This window comes from Monodelphis domestica, chromosome 2 (genome assembly GCF_027887165.1).
Source record: "Monodelphis domestica isolate mMonDom1 chromosome 2, mMonDom1.pri, whole genome shotgun sequence".
In the NCBI taxonomy this organism is placed as follows: domain Eukaryota; kingdom Metazoa; phylum Chordata; class Mammalia; order Didelphimorphia; family Didelphidae; genus Monodelphis; species Monodelphis domestica.
In genome coordinates, this window is record NC_077228.1 from 110884586 (window position 1) to 110894799 (window position 10214).

At 41.6% G+C, this 10214-nt stretch overlaps 1 protein-coding gene across 2 annotated transcripts in view; it reads right to left on the reverse strand.

The window, feature by feature from the left end:
- Positions 1-8601, reverse strand: part of RAB7B (RAB7B, member RAS oncogene family) — a 54494-nt gene extending 45893 nt beyond the window's left edge. The window contains exon 1 of one of the 2 annotated variants that reach the window (XM_056815824.1): positions 8367-8601. The gene's annotated coding sequence lies outside the window, so the exon portion shown is untranslated. The remainder of the gene's footprint in view (positions 1-8366) is intronic. The other variant, XM_001365743.4, reaches the window with a different exon arrangement.
- Positions 8602-10214: the final 1613 nt, after the last annotated feature.

Here is a 10214-nt window from a genome sequence, read left to right on the forward strand (position 1 = left end):
CTAAAACTTTTTAGACAGCTGAAACATTTAATTTTTTGAAAGTGATACAAGGAACTCTGAGTATCAGAGTATCCAGGCCACTGTCACTACTTTCAACATGGTCCCTGAAGCCATCCTTAAGGAATTAACCCTTGTGACAATTTGTCTAACATCCTTTCTCTCACTAACACCATTATTTGATGAACTGCCATGATGGACAGGTAAACCCAAGAGCACCCCATGCCATAATCCCCAGGTCCTCCTTCCAGCCCAACCACTGAAGCAATCATCCAGGGGAGTGATTCTTGTGAGAAAGGGGCTAGTCATCCCAAATGCCTATTAACTGCCACTTACCCATTAGAGCAGGAAAGGCAGCCTAATTACAGCACATGGCACCTTAAGGGAAGAGACAGAAGGTAGCATATGCCAGAGAAGTCATATGGACCACCACTTCCTCTCAGATCTGGATGGACCCTGAACCAAAGAACACTGATATAGCAGACCGCATTCCCCATACCACTGATTCTCCTTCCAGTCTTAATCCCACAACCACAATCCAGGATTCAAGCCCTGTGGAGATGTGCCTGGCAACTGCTTCTGCAGGTTCTATAGCCACTGACTCCTCAGCGCCCATAGATCCTGAAGATTTAATCAATCAATAAACCTTTATTAAGCACCTTATAACAACTGGCTTCTCAAGAGGCTTTCCCCCCCTTATTTTTCAAGTTAGTTTATTAATTGACCACTCAAGACAAACTAAAATAGCCAGTAGACTCTCTCCATAATCGAATTGATGTCAAGAACATGAACAGGGCAAAAGAGGGTGCCTAAAAAGATAGGGGCAAAAGAGAGGCCCAGGCCAAATAAGAGCAGCTGGGTGAGAGGGAACAAGTTCCTATTGTACAGCCAAATATTTAACCTTATGAAGTCACCATTCAGTCCTTCTGATTGGAAAATCACCACAGCAAAGGTGGACGTAGAGACCACAACTCTTCCCTCATTACTTTATCACAAGAAGAGGCAGGTCCCAGGATGACACCAAGAATCCCCTTCTTTCCAGCCACATGGATGGTTCACCATGGCTGCCTAGCCATTATTTAATTTTTCAAGAAGCTGCTCAGCCCTGCCCTAAATCCTGTTATTCTCAACAAAGATCTCAACAAAAGGGAGTGCCCAACCCATTTATTTCATTGCCTGGAAGAGAAAATGTTTATAACTTTAAAATCAAACTAATTTGTGAGAGGAGGGACTAACAGGAAGATTATTTCACAAAAGATGTCCCAATTCAGTATTTATTTCCCACAACCTGCTATGGGTCAGGCTCCTGTTCTAAACTGGAAATAGGAAAAAAAAAGGCAAAAGGTAGTCCCTTCCTTCAAGAAGCTCACAATCCAATGATTTTGAAAAGAAAGCTCCCACTACCAAAATCCTTGGCACTGGCAAATGGTTCAACATAATCAATAGATATAGTTTGATCAAGGAAAATAACATTAAAGAAGATGCCATTGCACCCCAAGAGCCATCCATGAGGCCTTTCTATCTGACTTGAAGTTGAAACCTCCATTTTTGTTCTCTCCTCAGAGCATGAACTCTTTGAAAACAAGGTTGTCTTTTTCTATTTTTGTACCCCAGTACTTAGCATGGTGCTTTGAACATAAGAAATGTTTAATAAATGGTTTGTCACTCATTCATTCATTCATCATGAATCAGAAGGTTTAAGTGGAAGCCAGAGCTATGATCACATCCATCAACTGAGTGGAAAATCCAATAGACCATTGTTGCTTGTCTATACTTAGACCTTTCTCTACTACGTCATGTTGCCTTTTAAATACTGTCATGGGGGCAGCTGGGTGGTGCAGTGGACTGAGAGTGAGGTCCTGGGTTCAGATTTGGTCTCAAGACACTTTCTAGCTATGCAATCCTGGGCAAGTCACTTAATCCCCCCTGCCTAACATTTACTGCCCTTCTGCTTTGGAACCAATACCTAATATTGATTCTAAGACAGAAAATAAGGGCTTTTAAATTAAATTAAATTAAAAATTAAAAACATACTATGGTATATGCTAACAAGAACTTTTACTTCTAGAAACTAATTTGATCCCCACAATAAATCTATGAGATAACTAGAACTAGCATTATTATTTAAAAATCCTTTCTATCTTAGTATCAGTTCTAAGACAGAAGAACAATAAGGGCTAAGAATTGGGGTTAAGTGACTTGCCCAAGATCACATAGCTATAAAATATATGAAGCCAGATTTGAGTCCAGGTTCCCCCAACTCCAAACGTCTCTCTATCCACTGTTACCTAGCTTTGACCTCGAACTAGTATTATTTACCCTGTTTTACTAGATGAGGAAACTGAGTCTTGCTTACCTATAATTAGAGGAAGGATTACCTAAAAAGTAGCTTATATCCTCATTCCTAGTCTGCTTGCTAATGTGTAGATCTAATTTTGAGCCTTAGCACAACCACTTACTATGTGATGATTGTAGTAGCCTTAGTAAGCCTCAGTCTGAGAACTATGGCTCTATAAGGACTGACCATTGATGGAGAGAGCTCCTACATAGGAGTTTCCTCAACTACTGAAACTACAGGCCTCTCAGAAATAACCATAGAAGTTAGGGTTGAACAGTACTATGCTGTTCAATCATTTTCAGTGGTATCGGACTATGACCTCATTTTGGATTTTCTTGGCAAAAGAGTGGTTCGCCATTCTTTCTACAGTTCATTTTACAGATGAGGAACTGAAGCAAACAGGAATAAATGACTTGCTCAGGGTCACACAGCTAGTAAGTGTCTGAGGTCAGACTTGAAGTCAGGAAGATGAGTCTTCCTAACTAGAGAACCAGTGCTCTGTCCATTTGGTCATTGTAATGGTATTTTAAAGGTCAACAAACCCAAGTCCCTAATTTTATAGATGAAGAAATATTTTTTGTTGGTTTACACATTTGTTTATTTATTGTAGGCTAGTCCTGTTAGAACCATTGTGGTTTAAAGATATTGGTTTGGTCTTCATGCTGGCCAACTGCCCAGCTCTGTCCTGCAACCAACAGCTATATTTTCAACCTAGGTCAAACATCAACCAGAACTGGGTCCTGGGCTGTGGGGAGGAATGGCAAAGTAGGGAAAAATAACCCAATGCTTGTGTAGTGATGGCCCATGAATATTAATGATGACTTGGAAAGGGACTTGGGAATCTCTGTAGTCTGTTTCCTGAGGATATTTGTCCAACAGGCTGCCCTGGCCAGCAGAGCACTGGGCATCACTGAGAAGGTGTTGGAAACAAAACTAAATTTCCCCTGCCTTGTATATAAAACTAACTCCTGACCTCTCTGGCTTCCTTTAAGTCTCAACTAAAATGCCATTTCTCCAAGAGCCTTCCCCAACCCCTCTTAATTCCAGTGCCTCCTCTCTTTTAACTAATTAAGTCAATCCGTTATTTCTTATTTATCCTGTACAAAGCTCATGTTGTATTTATTTATTTGTATGTGGTTTTCCCCATTGGACTGTCAGCTCCTTGAAGGCAGGAACTACCTTTTGCCTTTGTGTCCCCAACACTTAGCACAATGCTTGGAACATAGGAGGCACTTAATAAATGTTGATTGATTGATAGATAATTCTAAAGTGCTATAGATAATTCAAAAATTCCAGGCAACCCACATACCAGCATTATGATGAAGAATGACAATAATAACAAATTTATAATTTCCCCTTTCCCACCCAATATTACTTTTCAGGTATTTTGTGTGCATGTAGATAGATAGATGATGCATAGATAGATGGATGGATGCATGGATGGATAGATAGATAGATGATGGATAGATAGATGGAGGATAGATAGATAGATAGATAGATAGGTAGATAGATAGGTAGATAGATAGACAGACAGATAATTATGGGGCAGCTAGTTGACTCATTGGTTAGAACATCAGGCCTGGAGTTGGGAGATTCTGGATCCAGATATGGCCTCAGACACTTCCTAGCTTCCTACCCTGGGCAAATCACTTAATCTTAATTGCCTAACTCTTACCACTCTTCTGCCTTGACACTGATACTTGGTATCAATCCTAGGACTTTTTAAAAAAAACAAACAAAAAACAAAAACAAAAACAAACAAACAAAAAAAAAAACCAAGCCCCAAAGCATTAATTAAGCATCTATTATGTTCCAGGTACTAACAGACAAAAAATGAAATAGTCCCTTCCCTCAAGGAGCTTATATTCTATCTAAGTAAATTCAAAATAAATATCAGGTAAATTGATCAAGGAGGCATCTCTAACTCCTCATTCTCTTTTATGTCTCATATCCAATTTGTTGCCAAGGCTTGTTGAATTTACCTTTATAACATCTCACATATACATTCCCACCCTGGTGGTCAACATTTCACATTTGGATTATTGCACTAAGGCAAATGAAGTCTCCCTCTACTCCAGGCCAAATCAACTGTTAAAGGCACCTTTTTAAATTATAGGTCTGCTCATGTCACCCATCTAGTGATATACTGCAGTGGCTCTCTATCACCTCCATGATCAAATATAAAAATACTCTGTTTGATGTTCAAAGACCCTCACCCTTCTAATCTTTTTATTCCTCATGAAACTCTTGGATTCACTGACAATGTTCTTATTCCTCTAACAAGACACTTATCTTCTGACGCTGGGCATTTTCCTTCTTTTTGCCTGGAATGTTTTCCTTCCTTATTTCTATCACTTGACTTTATTTATTTGGTTCAAGTCCCAACTAAAATCTCACCCTCTCCAGGAAGACTTTCACCATTTCCTCTTAATCCTCTGTGGATTATTTCTAGTTTCTCCTGTATATCACTTTTTTGGTGGGGGAGCAATGAGGGAAGGAGTAGTTTAGTCTCTCAGAGACAGACTTAAAAAACAAACAAACAACCCTTCCATCTTTTTTAGAATTTAAACGTATTTAGTTGTTTGTTATATTAAAATACCTAATTCTCTCCCTCCTTTTCTTCCTCTTGTTAGAAAAGTCATTATTTGACAAAAATATATGTATATATAAAATTAAAATTTCTATTTATCAATTCTTTCTCTGGTGCATTTCACACTTATCAGATTGGCTAAAATGATAAAAGGACAAAATGACAAATGTAGGAGATGATATGGAAAAACTGGGACACTAATACATTATTGGTGGAACTGTGAATTAATCCAATCATTTTGTTGAGTAAGTTGGAATTGTACTCAAAGTTATAAAACTGTGTATATTTTTTGACCCAGGAATACCACAATTATGTTTATTTCTTAAGGCAATTAGGGAAAAAGGAAAAGAACTTATTTGTATACCATTGTTTTTATGTTGTCTTCCTTATTAAACTGTAATCTTCTCAAGGGCAGGAACTGTCTTTTGCCTGTCTTTGTATCCCCATTTAGTACAGAGCCAGGTACAAAGTAGGCACTTAATATATGTTATTGACTGACTAAACTGATACCAACTGCTGGAGAACAGAGTGCAGGGAGTTTGATAAGGAAAAGCTTCATGTAGGGTAAGGTGTATTACAGCTATCTATGTTTGTGTCTTATCTAAAGAGACAAGTATAGCAATCTACACACCACAGGCAAATTAATAAATATTTGTTGAATGAACAAATATTGGTTTTCATTAAAGGATTTGGGTTTCAATTCTGCTACCAAAGAATTTAACAATGTCATAGAAGAACTAAATACTATTACAACATATGTGACCTTGAACAAAGGACTTAGTTTCTCAGGGTCTTAGTTTCCTTCATAAAATGGAAGATAGAATTTGGAGTAGATGATATCTAAGGCCCCTTTCGATACTAGATTCTATGAGGAAACAGGTTTATAGAGGCTGTCAGGTACCTGTTGGAGCCAGAATTCTAACCCAGATCCCTTGACTCTTAAGTGCAGCCCTTTCTTACTAGGATTCCAACTATTGTTCATTTCATTGCTTAGTTCTTTGCTGGGAGTGTGTGGTGACCTTAAAAAACCTTGTCCACTCCTCATGATTGAGCTTTAAACAGAGCTGACTCAGTCACAAAGACCTATCCTAGTGAGTGACCCTGGGTGACTCACTCTGCAGAAGGTTCTTCTAGAATTGTAATGATCTGAGGACTCTCCTCCAATAGCTTCTACTCTTGAACCTTCTCTTCTAACTCAAGCCATCAGAACTAAAACTGAAGGAGAGGTTCAATTGAGAGCCAGATGAAATACCATAATTTTGGGAAATGTATGTTAAGAATTGTTATTACAAGTAATGAGAAAAAAATTAGAGAAAGAAAGAGGGAGAAGAGAGACAGAGAGAGACAGATAGACAGACAGACAGACAGAGACAGAGAGACTTTTTTGTCAAGAGCAGGAGTGTTCAAGGAAGCACCCTGTGCCTTGGGAATGCAGTGGGGGGGGGCAGGGCATGGTATAACACATGGTCTCTAAAAGGTCTCTAATAGATTAACCATCACATAGGATACACATTCTCTCACCATCAATCCTGAGATGTTTTCTCTTTACCAGGAGTTGCCTGAAATTGGACACCTATGATTTTTTGGAGCACTCAAGGCTGAAAAGAAACTAAGAGATGATGCCTACTATAATTTTTAAGAAATTTAAGAAATCAGTGAAATTCATGGATAACATGATTATTTTGAAGATTAAAAATTAGTCAAAATACCCAATCTCTCCCTCTTCCTGACACCATTTGCAATTATGGTCAGGCAACACCAAGTGGATTAGCACTTATTCTCTGTGCTTCCTAAATTTTAATTTTACCTCCTTGGTCCGGGACCAAGGGTTACAATTCTCTGTGCCTCATGGCCTGGGCGCATGTAGGCTCTGAAATACTTGTTCATTGTTTTTAGTCCTAGAGACCCAGAATGTTAGAGCTGGAAAGGACTTCACAGATCATTTGGTCTACCTGCTTTGAAAGGCAGTATGACATGGCGCAAAGAGTGCTGGACTTAGATTCAGGAAAGACCCAAGTTTGAATCTTGCCTCTTATTGTTACCAGTTGTATGGCCATGACTGTTATCATCATTTAATATCTCAGACTATTTCCTCAGCTATAAATTGAGGATAATGATACTTTACAAATCATCTGATCCAGTCCCCTTGAGAGGCCACAAGCCACAGTGGTTTGAGTCTCTGACAATCTTGCCTGGGTAACTGGGCAAGCTGCTGAATCTTTCGGTGCCCTAGGCAACTCTCTACCACTATAATTCACAGACAACACACCAGTGAAGAATGCCTTACACCCATGAAAACATCTATCTGGGCCAAAAAGAACCCCAAACCCAATCCTAATATCCTAAAGTAATCAACTCACAACACTGTTGCCCAGAACAACTGAAATAACATAAATAAAGCACATTGAATATCTTTAAAGAGAAGAAATGTCATTTAATAAATAAAACCTTGATTCAGGAGTGAGATGCGCTGGGCAAAAATCCCACTTGATGCTTCCTGTGTGACCTGGGCAGATCATCTAACCTCCCTTGGTCTCAGTTTCCCTTCTGGCTCTAAATCTATAATCCTATGAACACACGATATGATTTTGAAACTAATTATTATTTTCTCTAAGATGGGAAGAACGAGACTCAGAGAGAGAGTGACTTCCCAGAGGTCTTACAACCAAAAAGTGGCAATAGTGAATCTGAGGCCAGGTCTTTGAACTTCCAATCTTGCATCTTTCTCATTGCACAAAGAGTTGTGGAATGTTAGAGCTGGGAGGGAACTGGTCCAATTCTAACTGATCCATAGAGCCAAAGGAATGTGGAATTCTGGGAACCATAACAATGCCTAGGAAAGGGGGCTTTAGTGGGTGGTGGTGCTTTCACACCAAGGAGTTGTGAGACAGTCAGGATGCGGCTGCTCATGACCAGAGGACCCCATTTATTGCTTCGTGTGACCCAGGGGAAAGCAGATAGGGGTTCCTGAAAGAAGACCAGAGGCAGTGGGGTTCAGTGCTTCTGGATAGTCTCCCAGCAGGCCTTGCTCTGTTAGCTGGTGGATTCCTGATTCAGCAGTTCCTTCCAAAGAACAACCCCGACAGCTTCTGGAGAGAGCAGGCTGCTGCTTCCTGTTTAGGAACCACAGCCCAGCCCAGCTCATGCTCAGCCCCGTGCTCTCCCTGAAAAGGAGGGAGTTGGGGGTAGGGAGGGGAGAACACAGCAGTGCCAAAGTTCTTTCTGAAACATCTGCCCTGGCAACTCTCGCAGGGACCAGCATTGTTTCTTTAGGGCGGGTATTTTTGCCAACGCCTTTGTGGTTGGATCCAAACCCCTGGACACCCAGGTTTGCCCTAGTTCCCTTTGGGGAAGCCGGGCTTGACCAAGACTGACCAACAGACAGACCCACAGACAGACCCACAGACAGACCCACAGGCACAAAACCAGCAAGTTACTCACAGGCTGTGGCTGTCCAGCAAGTCGGATCAAGGCAGCCACCCAGCCCAGGCAGCAGGGCTGTGGGGCTTCTTGGAGTCAAGGGGCCATGCCCAGTCCCTCAGGGACACCAGAGGAGGGAAAGACACTTTGAAGGAAAGAAGCAGAGATAAAATAGGGCAGGCCACCTCCCCCCAAAGAGTTTTCCCCCTATTCTTCGGCACAGGCATGGGGAAAATTGCAAAAGAGGCTGACTCTGATGACATCAACACTGTGGGCGGGAGGGGGAGAGTCCATGCTCTAGGTTGTTGCTATTTGGCCCTGGGAGATTCACTTCATTCATGAGGGAGTCTGGGGGTTTCCAGAAGTGGCCAATGGGGAGCCCTGAGTCTGTGTATGCCCAGTGGGCAAAGGGCTTAGAGAAAAGGTGGGGTTATCTTGTGTGGAGGGTAGGGGGTGGCCACAGGGCATAGGGATCAGTTCCCTCTCCTTCCGCTTCCACAGAAAAGGTCCAGACGCTTACTTATTTTGGGAACCTTCGCCTTTGCGGTTAGAAACTACCCAAGGACGTGGAAACTGGCCTTTTGGGGAGCTGGGGAGGGTGCAAATACTGTGGGCAGGTGAGTATGAGTGCAGTTAGAGGACTAGCCAGATGGACCCAATGAAGGCTGGAGGATTCCCCAAAATGGGGAGAGTGGGTGAGGAGATTGACTAGGGGTTTAGGAACCCTAGTTTTAATCGCAAATTCCCCCCACTTCCTCCCTCCATTAGGCTCTTCCATCACCCTTCCAACCCCCAACTCCCAGCCCCAACAGACACATGCCAGGCTTGTGAGATATTGGGCAAGTTCATACAAATTATTACCACAAGGAGGGGAGGTTTAAAGAGACCAGATGGGTGAGTTGGTTTGGGTTCCTTGGGAGAATGAAGCTGTTTAAAGTGCTGCTGGGATTAGACTAGAGTTGGAGCTTCCTGGAATGTGGCCCTCAGTAATTACAGTCTGGGGAGCAGAGCAGGAAAGAATGTGGTGACCAGCAACTGGCTTCACTCACACAAATCACACAAATTCTTCAGTTTGAGAAGGAAAGTAAGAAATCAAGAATACCTTTTAGAGACTGAGTACCCAAACTGCAGCCCTCACACTGCATGTGAGATGCCCCCTTACCCCAGACAGGGGAGGGAGGAAATGTTCCTATTGGGCTGCTGAGCAGAAGGATGGGTGATGTGAGAAATGTCATCAGGTGTAGTGGAGAAGGGGAGGGGAGCAGCCCCCTCTGGCAAGAGTGCCATAGGTTCACCAACACAGTTCTAGGACTTCCCAGAAAGCCAGTTTCATGCTAATACCCAAAGAAAAGGTTCCTTCTCTGCCCAGATGGAGGCCATTTGTCTGCCTCTGTGGTGGCTTTCTAGCAAGTCAGCTAATCTCAGTCAATCCACACTGGATTTGAATGAATCCTGGGGCTGCTTGAGTCTCAAGTGTGGCAAACAGAAGAGCTAGGCTTGGCTGTTATCTAAGGGTACGCTGAAGGATGGTGATCTCTGGGGGTTTCTTATCTTTCTAGCCATGAGTGCTGGCTGGTTATACCAAAATTCTGATTGGTGGTCAGTGATTTAATTTGTTTACCAATTAATTTGTTTGGTGCCAGATAACATAAACTAACCACAAGGTTGTTCTTGTTTTTAAACTTAATTTTCCCATTGGTGATGTGTCTTTAGGGGTTCCAAATATTTACCAGTTGTTTTTGAACCTACACATTTTTACCAACATATAACACACATGCTTATCTTAATATTGAAAAGGAAATGTCAAAATAATATATCACAAAATGGTGGCCTAATATTCATTGGAGTTAGTTATATCAAGACACTAAT